This window comes from Chrysochloris asiatica, unplaced genomic scaffold (assembly GCF_000296735.1).
Source record: "Chrysochloris asiatica unplaced genomic scaffold, ChrAsi1.0 scaffold00289, whole genome shotgun sequence".
Taxonomy (NCBI): Eukaryota; Metazoa; Chordata; class Mammalia; order Afrosoricida; family Chrysochloridae; genus Chrysochloris; species Chrysochloris asiatica.
This window is the reverse complement of record NW_006408807.1, coordinates 962,820-982,529: the sequence shown is the minus strand read 5'-3', so window position 1 is coordinate 982,529 and position 19,710 is coordinate 962,820. Positions and strand designations below refer to the sequence as shown.

At 41.5% G+C, this 19,710-nt stretch overlaps 1 protein-coding gene across 1 annotated transcript in view; it reads left to right on the top strand.

Moving 5' to 3' along the window:
* The window catches only part of CHAT (choline O-acetyltransferase), an 86,468-nt gene that overhangs the window by 15,626 nt on the left and 51,132 nt on the right, over positions 1-19,710 (top strand). The gene's annotated exons all lie outside the window — the stretch shown is intronic.

The window sequence follows — 19,710 nt, the reverse complement described above, 5'->3', positions numbered from 1 at the left end:
AAGTCTTAGGACTTCTCATCTTTCTTGTTGTTAAGTGCTGCCATCAGTTCTGACTCATAGCAACCCTGTATAGGGTTTCCGAGGACTGGCTGGTGGGTTTGAAGCACCTACCTTCTGGTTAGTAGTCCAGTGCTGACCCTACAGCACCACACCAGGACTTCTTTCATTTTTTGGTGGATCTTTATCCTTCTGGCTAGCTGCTGCCCTTGTGAAAGTCTCCAGGCATTTCTGCAAGAAATCCAGTAATATTCTGAATGACTTTTCAAATCTGGAGCTGGCCTTGGTTCCAGGAATTGAATAGAGTACCTTCTAGGAGGTAAAACCAAACTTGTATGAATTTCCATTTGTCCCTTGGACTTCCATTGGGCTGGCCAACCCATTCAGACTTCCCAAGTGTCTAGAGTGAACAGGGAAAAAAAGGTATGGGAGGAGATTCAGAACCCTGGTAATGTGATATCTGCCCATACAGAGCAATGTAGACAGCATGTGCCAAATAAGTGATCCAGAATTGCAGAAAGGTCATTACAGTTGAGAGAATTGTGAGTAAGAGGGGTTGGTGGGAGAGAGAGCACCCGGGCAGGTAGATACTCTGGGCAAAGCTGCCAGATGAGCAGGAATTCAACTGGCCTGCTCATGGGGCCACCCAGAGGTGGTTGTGCTGGACATCCTAGGAGGACGAGAAAGGAGTGAAGCCTGGCTCTCTGACAACAGACATGTGTCCTTTCTGGGTCCTCTCCCTGGAAGGTTCTTTCCCCAGACTTGGTTTGCTTTTTGCATTATCAAACCTCAGTTTAGCGGTCAATGCTTCAGGCCCCTTGAATATCCCTCCCTTATACCCACATGATGTCATAGGGCCCTTGTTTTGATGTCATTTCTCACTCTGAAGTCTGATTTTCATTTATTTGTTTACTGTTTGTTGTGTGCCCCCTAGTCTATATAAGATGCAGGAGTACAGGGACCTTGTTTGTTAGTTTAATTAGTGAATTTGCTATGCCCAGCACAGTTATTAGATTAGATTATTATTAGGTGCTGTCGAGTCAGTTCCAACTCATAGTGACCCTATGCACAACAGAACGATACATTCTCACAATCATTATGCTTGAGCCCATTGATCCTGCCACTTTGCCAATCCATCTCTTTGGGGATCTTCATCTTTTTTGCTGACCTTGTGCCCTGGTGACACAATGGCTATATGCCCAACTGATAACCAACAATTAGCAGTTCAAATCCACCAACTGTTCCACAGAAGAAAAGACCTGAAAATTTGCTCCTGTAAAGATTACTGCTTAGGAAGCCCTATGGGGCAGTTCTACTCTGTCACACTGTGTTGTTATGAGTCGGAATCAACTCAGTGGCACACAACAACATCATCTGAAAGAGAATTCTTTCCCATCGGCGATTACTGTGTAATCCAATCCTACTTCTTTTCTCTCCAGGGACAGAGACAGGCATAATCACTTCAGTTTCTAATATGGTCTCCATTTTATTAGTGGCCAGGCCAGTGACATCTCCCTCTAGGACTAATCAGGATTGCCCTCAGGCCTGAGTGCTTAGGCAGAACTAATTGAAATTAATTTGTTAATAGCATTTGATCTGGTTTTCTGAATGAAATCTGTTTCTGAGGAAGGGCAACAGCAAGGACAGCAAACATGGGCATTCCTTCTGCAAATCCAATTAGCGATGATGCAGGGAAGCCTTTGCTCATCTCTGACACAGCCCCTGTCCACAGAAAGGGAACACAGAGATCATATGGGAGACTGTTTCAGCTTAAAAGTGAAGGGTGATGGCAGCTTGGTCTGCAGTTGAGATTGAAGATGGAAAGAGATGAATGAAGTCTAGATATATTTTGTAAGTAGAAGCAGCAGAAAGGAAAATAGAAGTGAGAAAAGTCCTTAGGTTTTCTCCATTTGAACTTCTGAGTGGATAGTGGTACCATTTACTGAAATGGAAAAGAGATTGAGGGAGTGACCATGGGCTGGAGAAATTGTTTCTGAATATGTTAGGTTTGCTTTGAGTCATCTAAGTGAAGATGTCAAGTTAGATCTATGTGTCTGCAGCTCAGAGGAGAGGTCAAGCCAGAGAGGTAAATTTGAGAGCCATCAACACATGAGTGATATTTAAAGTCATGGGCTTGGATGAGATCACCTGGAAATGGAAGACGAGAGGCCCAGAGGTCAAGTAGAGAAAGATGTGAAGGAGATGGAAAAAAAGCAGCCAGAGTAGACAGCAGATGAGTCACAAAAACACAATGGGGAAGAGGCCCTTTGGGAAAAGGAGTGGCAACCACATGGAATTCTGCTGAAAGATCAAGGTCAAGGAAGAACCCTGGGATCATTGGTAAAGGAGACCTGGTGGTGCAGTGTTTAAAGCACTGGGCTGCTAACTGAAAGGTTAGTGATTTCATTCACTGCTCTGTTTGTGAAAGATGTGCACTCTGCTTCCGTAAAGATGGACAACCTCGGAAATTCAATGGAGCAGTTTTACGGTGTCCAATAGGGTCGTTATGAATCAATTCAATGGCACTGAGATTTTATTGTTTTTTTTTTAAAACTTCATTGTGATCTTGACCAATGATTTAGACTGGCATCGTTTAAAGTATGAATGGCCGGATGCAGATGGAAATGGTCCAATGACGTTATTGTCTGTTGTCATGAAGTCAGCTCTGACTCATAACTTTCTGTGTAACAGAACAGAACATTGACTGGCTCTGGGCTGTCTTCATGATCTTTGAACCCATTTTGTGGCTATTGTGTCAATTAATCTCATCAAGGGTCTCCCTCGGTTTTGTTGACCCTCTACTTTACCAAACATAAAGCTGAATATTTAATTGTCCAGCATGCCAAAGCTGGACAGTGAAATGATCTAATAGTACTAATTGTTGATGACAAGGTCAATAAGTAGAACCAGTATGTGTAGGTCACTTTTTTCAGACTTTGATTGAAGGAGCAGGGAAATTGGGGAATTGCTGGGAGAAAATAGGAGACACAGTACATGGTTGTATGCTGATGAAAATAATGCAGTAATAGAAAGGAGCTGATGGCGTGGAGAAGGGAGATGAATGGAGGAGTGGGGTATTTGTTAAGGCAAGACAACATGGAACTCAGAGATTAATAGGCCATTGTTTGATGCAGGGAAGACAGAAAAGAGGCCAGATGCCTGCAGAATTTTTGTTGGTGGAGGGAGACTCCTGACTGAGCCTTCAGAGTTGTATGTATGGGTGTGGGTATATTCTGAAGGCAAGCAAAGATAGTTTTATGGAGCTGACTTGGATTTGTGGGACCCCCATGCGTGTCAGAAGAGAACTGTGTGTCTGTCCATAGGATTTTCAATGGCTGGTTTTTTGGAAGTAGATCACCAGGCCTTTCTTCTGAGGCTCCTCTGGGTGAACCTTTAGGTTAGCAGCTGAGCTTATTAACTGTTTACACTACCCAGAAGACAAACGTAAAATAAAACGTGGGACAACAGGTTTTGGAAGTTTCATTGAAGGCTGTGAAAAGTTGGTGAATTAGCAATCCAGGAATACGGGCAGAATATGGGAGACTTGAAAGATTTCAGAGATGGCCAGTTCCTGAAAATGGTAACGCCTAGGATGTGTGCATGGCTGAGGTAGAGGTGAGACTGTTACAGGTGAGGAGGTTGAGGAATTGAGAGATAATAATGTCAGATGGGCTACCAAATTTGCCAAGAATGATGACATGAACAATGATGGAGAGGAAGGTGAGCCAGGAGTCAAAATCTCTATGATGTGGAGTTATGAGGAGGCTGCCAGAGTACAGCAACAGGATGAAGTCTAGTGGCACCCTCCAAAGGGAAAGAAGGAGGAGAATGGTTTAAAAGTGACAGTAGAGAGCAATGAAGTCTCTGTCCCAAACTTCTGGCCTCTAATCCAAGAGCATGAGAAGCCACAGGGTCGGTGGGTCGCCAGGAGAACACAGTATTCCATTGAAGCTGAGGGGAATGGAGTATTTTCAGAAGAGGTAAATGATGCAGGAGAACTGGCCAGTTCCAAGTGAGGCAAAGGGAAAGTTTAAACAAGGAGGAAAAGAGAGGTAGTGAGGTCTGAGTTCATTTAGAGGACACATGGAGTGGCCTGAAGTTGAGAGCCCCCAGGTTTGAGTTTCTTATAGTGTCACAAGGAAATGGACATGTGACATGAGTTTGGATTGTTGTGCTGGTCTCTTAGGGGAGGGCGCAATCATTGCAAACAATAATCCCAAATTCTTAACTTCTGGGAAGTTGCAATGTTTGGCTGCCTGGCCATAGTGTTTGGAGTCTCTCTGGTCGGTAGTTGTTGTTAGGTGTCATCGAGTCGATACCAACTCATAACAATCCTACCCACAACAGAACGAAACATTGCCCGGTCCCCTGCCAACTTCACAATTATTGCTAAGTCTGAAACCATTGCTGCTGCCACTGTACTAATCCATCACATTGGGGGTCTTCCTCTTTTTCTCTGGCCCTTCACTTTACCAAGCATGATGTCCTTCTCCAGGAATTGGTTCCTTCTGATAATATATCTAAAGTATGAGAGGCGAAGTCCGACCATGCTGATTTCCAAGAAGAATTTCTATTGCACTTTGTCCAACACAGATTGGTTTATTCTTCTGTTAGTCCATGGTACTTCCAATATTCTCCTCCAACACCATAATTCAAATGCATCAATTCTCCTACTGTCTTTTCTATTCACTGTCCAACTTTCCATACATATGAGATTATTGAAAATACCATGGCTTGGGTCAGGAGTACCTTAGTCCTCAAACTGACATCTTTGTTCTGCAACACTTTAAAGAGGTCTAATGCAATACGTTGTTTGATTTCTTGATGACTGCTTCCATGAACGTTGAAGTTTGATGCAAGCAAAATGAAGTCTTTGACAACTTGAATCTTTTTTTTTTTTTTATCTCCATTGAGATGCAACCCATACTGAAGGCTGGATTACTTCATCAGTAAGTGTTTAAGTCCTCTTGGCTTTCAGCAAGCAAGGTTGTATCATCTGCATATCACAGGTTGTTAATGAGTTTTCTCCAATCGTGATGCCACGTTTTTCTTCATATAATCCAGTTTCTCGAATTTTTGGCTCAGCATACAGATTTAATAAATATGGTGAAAGAATACAACCCTGGCACATATCTTTCCTAATTTTAAACCATTCCATGTTCCCTTGTTCTGTTCGAACAACTGCCTCATGAGCACAATTAAGTGTTCCGGAATACCCATTTTCCGCAATGTTGTCCATAGCTTATTATGATCCACAAAATTGAAAGCCTTTGCATAATCAACAAAGCACAGGTCGGTATCTTTCTGGTATGCTCTTCTTTCAGCCAAGATCCATCGGACATCAGCAATGATAATCCTCATTCCACATCATCTTCTGAGTTCAACTTGAACTTCTGAAGTTCTCTTTCAATGTATGGTTGCAGCCATTTTTGTATTATTTTTAGCAAGATTTCACTTGCATATGATATTAATGATATTGTCTTATGATTTCTGCATTCTGTTGGGACACCTCTCTTTGGAATGGGCACAGATATGGATCTCTTCCTGTCAGTTCGCTATGTAGTTGTCTTCTAAATTTCTTGGCATTGATGAGTGAATATCAGTTTGTTGAAAGATTTCAATTTTATTCTATCAATTCCTGGTGCCTTGTTCTTTGCCAGTGTCTTCAATGTACTGTGGACTTCTTCCTTCAGTCTCATTGGCTCTTGGTCATAGGCTACCTCTTGAAATGGTTGAGCATGGATCATTTCTTTATGATACAGTGACTTCTGTGAATTGTTTTTCCTTTGGTGCTTTCTGCCACTTCCAATCATTTCCCCACAGACTCCTTCAATACCACAAGTCAAGCCTTTAGTTTTTGCTTCAGTTCCCTCAGCTTGAGAAATACTGAGTGTGTTCTTCCCTTTTGGTTTCCAAACTCTAGGTCTTTGCACATTTCGTTATATTTGACTTTGCCTTCTCAAGCCGACCTTTGACATTTTCTGTTCAACTCTTGTACCTCCTCATTTCTTCTATTTGCTTTAACATTTCTACACTGGAGAGCAAGTTTCAGAGTCTCTTCTGACATCCATTTTGGTCTTTTCCTCCTTTTTTGTTTTTTAAAAAGTTTTTATTGTGAATTGAGTGGTAGTTTACATGGGGGAACATCAGTTTTACATTCATCCTATCACATTTCATTTCATTGCAATGAGTACACTCCCCTTCATACATCAGCATCCAACAGTATTTTCTTCTCTATTCACTCTGTTTTTTCTTTTTTCTTTTTTGATGTACACCAAAACACTCAGGAATATACAATCATTCAAACAACCAAAGGGCACACCCTGCAAGCCTGCCACCCAGCCACCAGCACACCAGCCTCTCCACGAGTCTAGCGTCCTCAGCTGCTCTGTCTCTCCACATCATCATCTCTGCCTCCATCTCTGGTGTTGCCACTTCTCTGGGTAGGGTCCCACATTCTGCTCCCACTCTTCTCCCTTGATGGTCCCAGGGTCCTCTGTTCCTGGACTGTACGATCAACCACTCACCCCTCTTTTGCTATAAAACTTCTACCTTTACAGTTGCAATAATCACAATTAGTCATGATAACAATTACTCGCTATTGATTCTTAAGAGTCTTAATCCCCATCTCCTTTCACCAGACCCATCTAGACAGGATGAAAACCACTCAGTGAGGATTCTACCAGAGTGTTCTGAATCTAAACTCCCTCTTGAAAACTTGTAAATCAGTTACTTCTTGCCTTTCTTGTTTTCTTGATGACCTTTTTGCTTTCTTCCTGTATGATGTTCTTGGTGTCATCCCACAACTCTTCTGATCTTCGGTCTTTAGTGTCTAGTGCATCAAATTTGTTCTTGAGATGATCTTAAAATTCAGGTGGGATGTCTAAAAGGTAATATTTTGGCTCTCATGTACTTGTTTTTAATTTTCTTTACCTTTGGCCTGAACTTGCATATGAGCAATTGATGATCTGTTCCACAGTCTGCCCCTGGCCTTGATTTGGCTAATGATAAGGAGCTGAAAAGAAACACTGTCTCTTTCCACAGATGTAGTCAGTTTGATTTCTGTGTATTCCACCTGGTGAGATCCATGTGTATAGTCATCTTTTATGTTGATTTTAAAAGGTATTTGCAATAAAGAACTCATTGGTCTTGAAAAATTCCATCATGTGATCTTCAGCAATGTCATATTTTCCAACTACTGAGCCTGTTTGTTTCCAACCTTTTTGATTGCATGTTTCATCAATTTCAGACAGAAGAAACTGATAGAATTCTTAAATTCATCATCACCAACTTTAGTGGTTGGTGTGTAAATTTCAATAGTGGTGGTATTAACTGGTCTTCCTTGTAAGCATATGGATATTATGTGATCAAATACAACATTGTACTTTAAGACAGGCCTTTTGATGATGAATGTGATGACATTCCTCTTCGATTTGTCATTCCTGGCATAGTAAACCATGTGACTGTCAGATTCAAAATGACCACCACCTGTCCATTTCAGCTCACTAATGCCTAGAATATCCATGTTTATGTGTTCCATTTCATTTTTGACAATTTCCAATTTTCCTAGATTCACACTTTGTTGCATTCCATTTTCTGATTATGAATGGATATTTACAGCTGTTTCTCTTCATTTTGAGTTGTGCCCCATCAGTAAATGAAGGTCCCAAAGGCTTTACTCCATTTGTGTCATCATGGTCAACTCTACTTTGAGGAGGCAGCTCTTCCCCAGTCGTATTCTGAGTGCCTTCCAACCTGAGGGGCTCATCTTCTGGCACTCTATCTGACAATATTCTGGTGCTCCTCATCATGTTTCAATATTCAATATTCTGGTGCTGACAGTGTTTCACTGCTCTTCATAAGTTTTCAGTGACTAAATATTCTGAAATAGTCTATCTCTCCTTCCTACTCTGTCTTTGTCTGGAAGGTCAACTGAAACCTATCCACCCTGGGTGAGCCTGCTAGTATTTAAAACACCCATGGCATAGCTTCCAGAATCACAGCAACACACTAGCCACCATAGTACAACCAACTGACTGATGAGTGGTGGATAGTAGTATCCCGATTAACATGTGGAGTTACTGGCTGAGCTATTTGAAGGGCATTGTCCTTAAACCCTCTCAGCTGAAGCCCTGAACTTCCTACTTCCTTTTCTAGGGTTGTAATTTGGGGATAGAGACCAGGGCTGGAGTACTAGACTGTAAGGTAAGTGCGGTCCAGTGGGAGGCCTCACCCAAAAGTTAAGCTCCCCTCATCCTGGTTGAAAGCTACACTGAGGAGCCTGAACTCAGAAACGTGTCTGAATCCTTATGCTGTTAACTGGTACCCAGAGGGCCAGGGATTGCCCACCCCAGCCCCTTATTTCATCAACTCTCTCTCTTTGAGAGCCTGCCCTGATCCTCTGCATCTCTCTCATCCCTAAGAAGGTTCTCTCCTTTCTGTGAGCCCCCAGGCTGCTTGCCCAAACTGACCTGCCTCCATGACACTGAGTGGTGGCAGAGCGCATCAGGGCAAGTCATCCTTGGTGGTGGAGCAGGGCTGTCTACCCTCAAAGCTCCCACCCACAAGCCTTTTGTGTTTCTATGTGCTCACATCCCCCAGTGCCCTTTTCAAGGGCTTTCCACACAGAACTCACACAGAATACTGTGCAGAATGAGTTGTGGGCATAGCCATCACTATCAGCTCCTGGTCATCCACAGACTGACATGAAGGGCCTGCTTGAGTGGCCAAGTCACTGGATGTTGAAGGCTACTAGACCCATAAGGGCTGCCAGTGCCCTCAAGGAGTCTTGTTGAGGAGTCAAAAACAAATAGTTCAGTGAAGATAAGGATGTCCCTGGATGGTGAATATGGTTAGTGCACTTGGCTGCTAACCAAATGCTTAGAGGTTTGAGTCCACCCAGATGCTCCTTGGATGACAGATCTGGATATCTGCTTCTCCCCCAAATTATCCATTCTTAACTGGATGTCATTCTTGGTTGCGAGGTTTAGGGTCATGGTTTCATGGGACTTCCCACTTAATTGGCCTAACAACATGTTTAGTGCTTCTGTTCTACCTTCTATTTTGTTGCATAGTGCCTGGTATCTTAAAAGCTTGCAATTGCCTATCCAAGCATAATAATTGGGCTCTATTCACTTAGAGCAAGGGTGGAGAACATCTGGTCTGCAGGCCCTCAGAATCATTTGGTCTGGTCCTGCCAAAATAACCACAGTTCCAGCTGTCATATTGTTGTTGCTGTTGTTAAGTGTCATCAAGTCAGTTCTGACTCACAGTGATCCTGTCAAGGGTTCCCAAGAAGCAGCTGGTAGGTTTGAACTGCTAACCTTGCAGTTTCAACCATCCTTGTGATCCTTCAGCATCACACCGGGACTCCAGCCATCACATTGTTGTTGTTGTTGTTAAGTGTGGTTGAGTCGGTTTTGACTCATAGTGACCCTGTATGGAGTTTCTAAAGAACAGATGGTGAGGTTGAATCACTGAACTCACCTTGAAGTCAAGTACTTATCCAATAATGCAACACCAGGACTCTAGCCATCACATTGGTGGGTTTGTTCTGTGCCCTGGAGTCGATTCCAATTCACAGTGATACTGAATAGGGTTTCTGAGACTCTAAATCTTATGGGAACAGAAAGCCTCATTTTTCTCCCGTGGAGCAGCTGGTAGTTTCAAACTGCTGACCTTGAGGTTAGCAGTGTGACTCATAACCACTATGCTACCAGAACCCCTTAGCCATCACATTGTTGTTGTTGTTAGGTGCCATCGAGTCGGTACTGACTTATAGTGACCTTTTATGCACAGCGGAACGAAACACTGCCTGATCCTGGGCCAGCCTCACTATTGTTGCCACGCTTGAGTCCATCGATGCTGCTACTTTTACAGCTGCAACGTAGTTGGCTGTGAACTGCAAGTTCAGCAGTTGGAAACTACCAGCTGTTCCATGAGAGAAAGATGAGGCTTTCTGCTCCTGTAAAGATTTACAGCCTCGGAAGACATGTACAGGGTCACTATGAGTCAGAACTGACTTCACAGCACATAACCAACCAACCAAATCTCTTCATTTTGAGTTGTGCTCCATCAGCAAATGAAGATCCTGTGGGCTTTTCTCCATTTGTGTCATCACAGTCAACTCTACTTTGAGGAGGCAGCTCTTCCCCAGTCACATTTTGAGTGCCTTCCAACTGGCACTATGTCTGACAGTGTTTCTCTGCTATTGATAAGGTTTTCAGAGACTAAATATTCTTAAGTAGTTCGTCACTCCTTCTTTGTCTGTCTTTGTTTGAAAGCTCATCTGAAACTTGTCCACCATGGGGGACCCTGCTGGTATTTAAAATACCCATGGCATAGCTTCCAGAATCACATCAACTCACAAGCCACCATAGTACGACAAACTGACAGATGAGTGGTGAAGCGATCACATTAGGGTTGAGTTAATTCAATGTTTGACCAAATATAACAGGCTAATTTTTAAGTTGATAATTTTGTATGGCCCATGAATAATGCTATAAATTTTGGCAGAAAAAAGGTCCCCCATCCCTGCCTTAGAGCAACAGAGAAAGAAAGCTGGTCAGGAATAGAGGAGTCTGTGGAATGTGTGACCAATTGCCTCTATGAACAACTGCCTCTTTGCCAGGAGACCATAAGAACTGGATAGTGCCCAGCTAAAAGCCAAACAATAGTTTAGCTTAGCGGATAGTGCCTTGAGCACTGTGCTATTTTAAGATCTGTCCCTATAAAATCAAACTGTAACTTGGAGGGTTAGACAGATAACTTAGAGGGCAGTGAGTTTATGTTAATGGAACAAATCAAAAGTAAGGTAAGAATGGGTACACAACTTGAAGAATGTGATCAATGTTATTGAATTATACATGGCAAATTGTTGAATTGGTGCTGTGTGTATACTCAAAATGATGACATAATCAAGTCAATGATATTTAAACAGCCATCATTAAAAGCCCTTAAGGAAAGCACTATTCTACTACACATTGGGTTGTCTCATGGCATTTGGCCCTTTGCTTTCGAGGTTATGGTCATGGTTTAGGGAGGTTTAGGGTTATTAAGAGTGCCCAAGATAAAAACCAAACAGGTGTCTCTGCAAGTTCCTCGGAGAGAATTCAGAGGCCTCATCCCTCTTCCTGCCACAATCCAGGAAGGCTTCCTATAGGAAGTGAATTTAAGGCTAAATAAACAAGGCAGGTTTAGGTCAGTAGGAACTACTCCTGACTGCCAACTGGGGTTGGCTGATTACATCAGAATCATTCAATGAGTTTCTTTAAATAATAATTTTTAAAAGATAGAAAACTAGTTCTTGAGTCTTAGTGATCCTCACCTAGTGAGGCAGGAATAGGGTCCAGAAGTGTGTACTTCTAAAACAACCCGGTGTTTCATGTAACGTCTGCTGGGCACCTTCTCATTATGAGCATCACACTCTTGCTTGGTATTTGGCCCTGTCTTGGGTGCTTTCTGACCCTTGGTGCCATAAATCTTCAGACGACAAAGTTGTATACCCCAGAAGTTAGGTTTAACACCACAGAGGTAGTAAGGTACAGAGGTGGGGTTAATTTCTAGAAATATCTGCCCTGCAAGCCTACAATCTGCTGGGTCTACTAGGTCAGGTGTGTTTCCCAAAAGACTAAAGAAGAGCTGGGGGGGGAGGGGTCCTAGGGGGCCTGAACATCCTCTCAGGACTTCCTTCCCACAGACCCTCCTGATCCCAAGAGGAGCCAACAGCGTTATCCTGGTCTGGAAATTTAATTAGACACTCAGCCCTGAGTCTGGAAGACTGCAGCACTTGTCAATTTGTAGGAAAAGGATTGCGACTCAGCAAGCTCGTGAGCTGCTGGCCTGCCTGGGTGCCTGCCTGGAGATCCCAAGCAGCAGACTTACAAGGCAGATGTTCTTCCTTTGCACAGCCCTGTCAATATTTATGCCCAGCAGGCAATTAGAGCAGAGCTCTGTCTTCAAAGAGGGCTCTGGCAGAAGGCGGCTGTAGCCGCAGCAGAAGGCCTTGGTCATGGTTTACAGAAGCACTCAAGATTGGGGCATTTTTCTATTTAAATATTGTCATTCAGAGCTCAATAAGTCTAGTTCTAAAACCAATTACATATTATCAATAACAGTCTCTCTGATTTAATTGGCCCAGAAATACCTCCTGTGCTCTAAGACTGAATGCTGCTGTCTTTCTTTTGGGAGGAGCTAAGGACAATGTCTCCCTCCCACAATAAATGCATGAATTGTAAGTTTTTATGCATCAAGAGAAGTCTCTGGGTTGTGCAAGTTATTAATACACTCAGCTGCAAGCTGAAAGTTGGTAGATTCCAGTTCACCCAGAGGCCCCCAGAAAAAAGTCCTGGCAACTACTTTCTAAGACCAGCTACTTAAAATCCTACGGAGCATAATTTTACTCTGACAAACAGGGGACGCCATAAGTCAATGTAATGGCAAGTGATTGTTATTTTATTTATGAGTCAGGAAAAGAGCATCCAAGCAGGAAGAGGCAAGTGGCCCAGGAGAGGAGGCTTGGTCTTGACTGAGCCTTTCTGCTAGTCCTCTAGAGTTTCAGCACGGACCTAGCATCCTGCCATATGGGTGGAGATGAAGGGAAACTGAGCAGCTATTAAACAAGTACCCTGGGACCTGAGTGTGCTTGCTAACTAGTGGCACTTACTTGATCTGGAGAAATACTCTGAAGACACTTTCACTAATGCCCACGACGTCTCTGGACAAATCTGACCATCTGAGTGACATCCAAAGGTTAGTGACTGTGGTCCAAACCTGCAGGCTGAATGGTCTTTGCTCTTAATGTGCAATCTCAGCCTTAGTTATGTCTGGTGGGGAGCAGCTTTATTGCTTCTCCTGTACCCTTCCCCCACACACCACACATTCCATACACACACACACAAACACACACACGACCCCGGTCTTCTTTGGGTTCTCTCTAGCTGCCATCTTTCTTATCCTCACTTTCCATTATGGTGGTGTGGCAGTGTGCCATCGCTTTAGACCCATAATGACCCTGTAAAGGGTTTCCAAGGAACAACTGGTAGGTTTGAACAACTGAATTTGTGGTTCAAACCAGCCTATGATAAAGTGTTTATCCTACAGCACCACACCATCACTTTCCATTATGTGCAGCAAAATACTAGGGGTACAACTCAGGTGCGAGGTGTTTTTTTGTGTCTTCTGCCCTTCTTCACCCACTGTGCACTCGACCCCCAATTCTGACTGCATGATAGTACTTTATATTCCCTGTGTTTGTGGAGAGGGTGGATAGAATCCAGAGAAAAAAGCAATTGTTGACTCTTGAGTTATTTTCCTTTTAATTAAACTTTTTACTTTCGGACCATTGTAGATTCACAGTTGGTGCAAAAGGTTTGTGACCAACTATTAACCCATGCAGTGGTGTCACAGAAGAAAAGCCTAGGGATCTGCTTCTATAAAGATCGCAATTTAGAAAACCCTGTAGGGAAAGTCTACTCATGGGGTCTTTATGAGTTGGAATTGACTCAATAGAAGCAGGTTTTTAAATTTTGTTTTGGTAAATTCTGAGCATTTGGAAGAAACAGTATAGGGAGATTCCATGTACCATTTTAGCTAGTTTGCACTAGTGGTAACATCTTGCAAAAATATAGGACAGTATGACAACCAGGGTACTAATATTGACAAAGTCAAGATAAAAAACAGTTCTATCACCACACCAAACCCACTGTCACCAAGTTAATTCCCACTCATAGTCACTTTCTATGGTTGTCCATCTTTACAACCATGGACAGCCTTACCTTTCTCCCACAAAGTATCTAATAGGTTTTGAACCACTCACAGATGAATAGAACTGTTCAATTTCTTGTCAGGTGCCATCAAGTCACTACCGACTCATAACAACCCCATACACAACAGAACAAAACACTGCCCTGTCTTGGGCCAACCTCACAATTATTGCTATGTTTGATCCTATTGCTGCTGCCACTTTGCAAATCCATGTCATTGGAAGTTTTCCTCCGACCCTCCACTTTACCAAACATGGTATCCTTCTCTAGTCACTGGTCCCTCTTGACAATATCACCAAAGTATGAGAGATAAAGTCTGGCCATTCTGGCTTACGAGAAGCACTCTGGCTGTCCTTCCAACACAGTTCTTTTGGCAGTCCATGGCACTTTCAGTGTATTGTCTATTTTGGATATTCTATTATTGATTGTTTGGACCTCTTTCTGTAGGTTTTGAATTTTTTCCAATGCTGTATCTATCTTATTTGATTGTTCCTGTAGTGCTTTCCTGACTTCTTCCTTATTTTTCTCAACTCCATTGTAAAGTGTTTTGAAACATTTTATAATCATTTTTCTGAATTCCTTCTCAGGCATTTCCAAGGCCTGCCCTCCTTCCAGAATGCCAGGTCTACCTCTATGTCATTTGTCTCAGACATTTTATCTTGTTTATGGACATATGCTGATATAGTCGCCTGCTTTTGCTTCTTGGACATGTTTAGTGTTTATCTGTGGTGTTAATACTTAATTGAGTGTGTGGTTTTTTTGTTTGTTTGTTTTTTTATGCTTTCTGATTGCCTCTAGGTAGATGTGATCAGGATGCGGGCTTCCCTTTTCACTCTTCTTATGGCTTAACTCAGAGTAACTTTCACAGGTGTTGTCTGCCTCCCTGATGTATGGCAGTTGGTATTGGGTTTTGCCTGGGTTTTGGTGTTTTATAGAGTTGATTGTAGCTTGACTATATGGCAGCAGTTGCTGTCTCTTCTTGGGTAATACAGGGAGAGAAAGAGTCCCCCAGAGTTAGAAGGGGGAGCATAAAACAGCAAAACAGCAACAGCAAAAAGAAACAAGAAAAACAAAACAACAAATAAGCTAGACTGGATACTGTAGTCTGTAATCATAGAAAAGGGAGAGGAGGGAGGAAAGAAAAAAAAAAAAAATCTGTAGCCTAATTTGAGATGACTTTAATGTCCTCTTTCAGTTTCTTGCCTTCAAAGTTGCCTGAGAGATTTCAAGATGCCACTGTTGGTTGTTATACTATACCTCAGGATTTAATTTAATTTTTGGCCTGCTTTGTTTTTAAACTCTCTTTCCATCTCCACACCCCTTGTTCTGGCCTTTTCCGTATTAAAAAAAAAACCAACAACACAAAACTGTTCAGGGCCAGCTCTTGTGCTTAGAGTATCTGTGTGCATGTCTGGCAAAAGAATCCACCAGTGGTGAGGGTGGGGGGTGTACACTCGCTCAGGCAGCCCCTCTAGTAATCAGAATGGAGGTGTGCAAAGAGTGGGGGACCAATGTACAGATACCAAAAAAAAAAAAAAGAGAGAAAATCAGAACAAAGCTAAACCAACAAAGTGTATTGTCCACCTTTGCTCTAAGGTTGCCTCATTTTTCCGTGGTGGGTCTGCTCCTCCACTTGGTCTTGCCTTGGTCTTGACGGAGAACTTCACTGCACCTCCACCCTAGCCGCCATCAAGCCCTGCCTCCTCCTATTGTCCACCTTTGCTGTGAGGTTCCTGCAGCATTATTCCCTGGAGGTCTGTTCCCCCGCTTGGTCTTGCCTTTGGTCTCGCTCAAACTGTTGGCTCCGGGCCACTGAGCCCAGCAGATTCAAAAGTACACAATTTCTTACTTCTACTACAAGTTCCACTAACTATAAGCCTTCAAAAAATTTAAATATTCCTACCTATATGGTTCAGAGTTTTGGAGCTCTGCCCTGAACCCACTTCGTCTGGTATTCTGTGGTATTGCTGACAGTGAACTACCCTGTGCGCCATCAAGCCCCACCTCCTCCATGGCACTTTCAATATTCTCCTCCCACAACACTTGCTGAAGAGGTGATCTCTTCCCTCATTTAATGCATTTTGGTCCTTTGTCACAGTCCTACTGATGATAGGTGAATGGATTTACTTTTGAGTTCTCAATTCTGTTCCATCTTTCATAGTACCAGCCTCATACTGTTGGTTTTGACATATGGAAGTGAGAGTCCTCCTACTGTGCTCTTCTTTTTACAAAATTAGTAATTAGTTTTTCCAGCTCTTTAAAGAATAATGTTGGAATTTGGATTGGGATAGCATTATGCTTGTAGGTTTACTTTGGGTAGTGTTGGCATTTTCATAATGTTAAGTCTTCCTATCTAAGAGCAGGGTATGTTGATCCATTTCTGTGAGTGTTTTTTGTGTTTTTGTAGTAAAGTTTTGTCATTTTTATTGTCTACGTCTTTTGTTTCTCTGGTTAGATTTGTTCCCAATTATATTGTCTTTTGGGTGGCTATTGTAAATGGTATTGTTTTCCTGACTTCCTTTTCAGAGCTATCTTTATTAGTAAAGGAAACCAACTGATATTTGTATGTTGATCCTACACTCTGCCACTTTGCTGAATCTATCAATGAGTTTAAATAAGAGTCTTTGGGATTTTCTGAGTATAGGATCATATCATCTTAAAATAGAGTTTTACTTCTTCTTTGCCAGTTTGGATGCCTTTAATTTCCCTTTGTGGGGCTGCAGGATAAGCATTCAATTGCAAGGTTGGTTTGAACCACAAGGTTGGTGATTCAAAGTCAACAGTCCCTCCTCTGAAACAGCAGCTATGAGTCAAAATTGATTCAAGGGCACTTAACAACAACAGCAACAAATAACAATTCCTCTTTATTGCCTTATATCTCTGGCTAAGACTTCCAGCATAATGCTGGATGTCGTTGTTAAGTGCCGTCCAATTGCCAAGTAGCAGTTGGTGAGCTTGAACCACCAATTGAACCACTAACCTTGAGGTTTAAACTGACCTTGCAGTCCAGCACATTAACCCGCAGTGCCACACCAGGACTCCCGATAAGGGTGGTGATAAAGGGCATCCTTGTTTGGGTCCTGTTCACAAATTGAATGACTTCAATTACTCACCATTGAGAGTGATGTTGACTGTTGGTTTTATATGTTGTTGTTGTGTGTTGTTAAGTGCCACAGAGTCGGTTTCAACCCATAGTGACCCTGTATAGGATTTCCAAGGAGCTGGTGGTGATCTTGAACGGCCGACCATGTGGTTAAAATTGACTTTGCAGTCTAGCGCATTATCCCACAGCACCATATGCTCTTAATTATGTTGAAGAATTTCTATTCCTATTTTACTGAATTTTTTTTTTTTAATCAGGAATATGTGTTGGATTTATCAAATGCCTTTTCTACATCAACTGATATAATCATGTGATTTTCCCCCTTTGTTTTATTTATGTGCTGGATTACATTGATTGTTTTTCTAATATTGAACCATCCTTGCATACCTGGTATGAATCCCATTTGGTCACGATGTATTATTATTATTTTTAAATATATTGTTGGATACTATGGGATAAAGCCCTGGACCGCAAGGTTGATTTGAACCACAAGGTAAATGATAATGTCTTTGCAAGGTTTTGGTATCAGAGTTATGTTTGCTTCATAAACAAATTTGGGAATTTTCCTTCCATTTCCATATTTGAGATAGTTTGAGTAGAATTGGTGTCAGCTCTTCTATGAATGTTTTCAGAATGCATCAGTAAAGCCATCTGGGCCTGGATTTGTTTTTAGTTGGGATTTTTTTTAGTGAGTTGATCAATTTCTTCTGTTGCTATAGGCCTGTTCAAGTTTTCTACCTTAATCTGTGTTCATTCAGGTAGGTCACGTGTTTCTAGAAATTTGTCCATTTGTTGGAGTACAATTCCTCATAGTACTCTGTTACTATCCTTTCTATTTCCATTGGTTCTGTTGTGACATCACCCATGTCATTTCTTATTCATGTTAGTTGAATTTTCTACTTTTCTTTTCTTAGATTTGCTAATGGTTTCTCAATTTTATTAATCCTTTCAAAGAACCAACTTTTGTCTTGTCGATTTTTTAAATTGTTTTTCCATTTCATTTATTTTTTCTCTGTCATGTATGTGAATCTCAGGTTGTTGTCTGCTATTGTTGGTTCTCAGTTCAAAGAACGCCCTTTAGTATTTTTTATAAAGTTATTATAAATTCCTTTAATTTCTGGTTTTCTGGAAATGCCCTAATTTTGCCATAGTATTTGAGGGACAGTTTTGCTGGGTATATGATTCTTGGTTGACAATTTTTTTTTTCAAATTTATATATGCCATCTAATTGCATTTATGCATGTATGAGGTCTGCTGAGAAATCAGAGTTTTCTTATCAATTCTCCTTTGTAAGTAACTTTAATTTTTTCCCAAGCTGCTCTCAGGATTCTTTTCTTGTCTTTGGTTTTAGAAAATTTAATTATGATATATCTTGGTGATTTTCTTTTGTGATCTGTCTTGTTTGGAGTTCATTCAGCGTCTTGTATGTTTATATTCTCATGTTCATGATGCTATGGGAGTTTTCTTCCAACAACTCTTAAGTAATTTTCTCTGTGCTTTTCATTATGTCTTCCTGTTCTGGAACTCCAGTCACCTACAAGTTATTCCTCTCATGTAACACTGAAGCTTTTTTTCATTCTTTTTCTCATTGTTCTTCTAACACACTGGGAGATGTACCTTCAAGCTCACTGCTTTGAAGATCCAAATCGACTGCTTTGCCATTTCAATGTATTGTCATTTCTAGAATCTTCATATTAATCTTCTGGAATTCTAATCCCAGATTTTGTATTGTTTCAAAATTTACATTTATTTTGTCGGTTTGTTCTTTTAGTGTTTTCCTGAATTCTTTTAAAGTTTCTTCTGTGTTCTCCTTGCATTCCTTGATCTTCCTGTCAATCCTTTGAAGGTACCAAATAGCAGTCTTTGGAATAATACTTTTTTTCCCATTAGTTCCATTGCCTTTTCTTCCTCAGAATCATTTTCTGGCTCTACATCTTGGTCATTTATTTGTTTGTCCCATTCTCTCTTGTTTCTTTGTGTGAGCTAATATTGTCTGTTGGCTTTGGGGCATTGTGGTGTTTTCCTATTTGTATTTAATTGATGATTATATGTTGATGTGGTCTTAGGCTCTCATCAGTTGTCTTCTGTGCATGTTGTTAGAGAATGGAAAAGTGTCCACTGTTCGCCATTTGCCGTTTGTGCACCTCAATTTAGAGTGGGTTTGGTTGGTACTGACTGCTGCCTATTGTTGACCAGGTGGTATAGAAGTTGATATTGACTTTTGCCCAGTGGAGGAAGCTGCAGAGGTTACAGTTGTGACTGTACTGTATGGGCAGGTTGCTGTCTCCTCTCTGGTGGGAAAGGGGAGAAACTTCCTTCCCCACCACATACACACCAGGAAACAAAACAGGATAGACAAACAAGCAACCAATAATGGAAAGAGAAAATAATAAAGGAGGAAAGGAAATAAAAACAGGCACATAGAATTAAAAAAAAGAATATGATAACTAAAAACGAGAATAATCTGAGAAGCTTGATTATATGAAGAAGAACGTGGCATCAGAATTGGAGGAAGTCTCAATAACAACGTGCTATATGCAGATGTAACAAATTTGCTTGCTGAAAGCAAAGAGGACTTAAAATACTTACTGATGAAAATCAAAGACCACAGCTTTCAGTCTGGGTTGCACCTCAATGTAAAGAAAACAAAAATCATCACCACTGGACCAATACATAACATCAAAATAAGTGGAGAAAAGATTGAAGTTGTCAAAGACTTCATTTTGCTCAGATCAACCATCAATGCTTATGGAAGCAGCAGTCAAGAAATCAAATGATCATAACAACTACAGAATGAAGTACATGGGAGCATTAACCTGAACTCAGTCGACAAATGAAAGAGTCAAG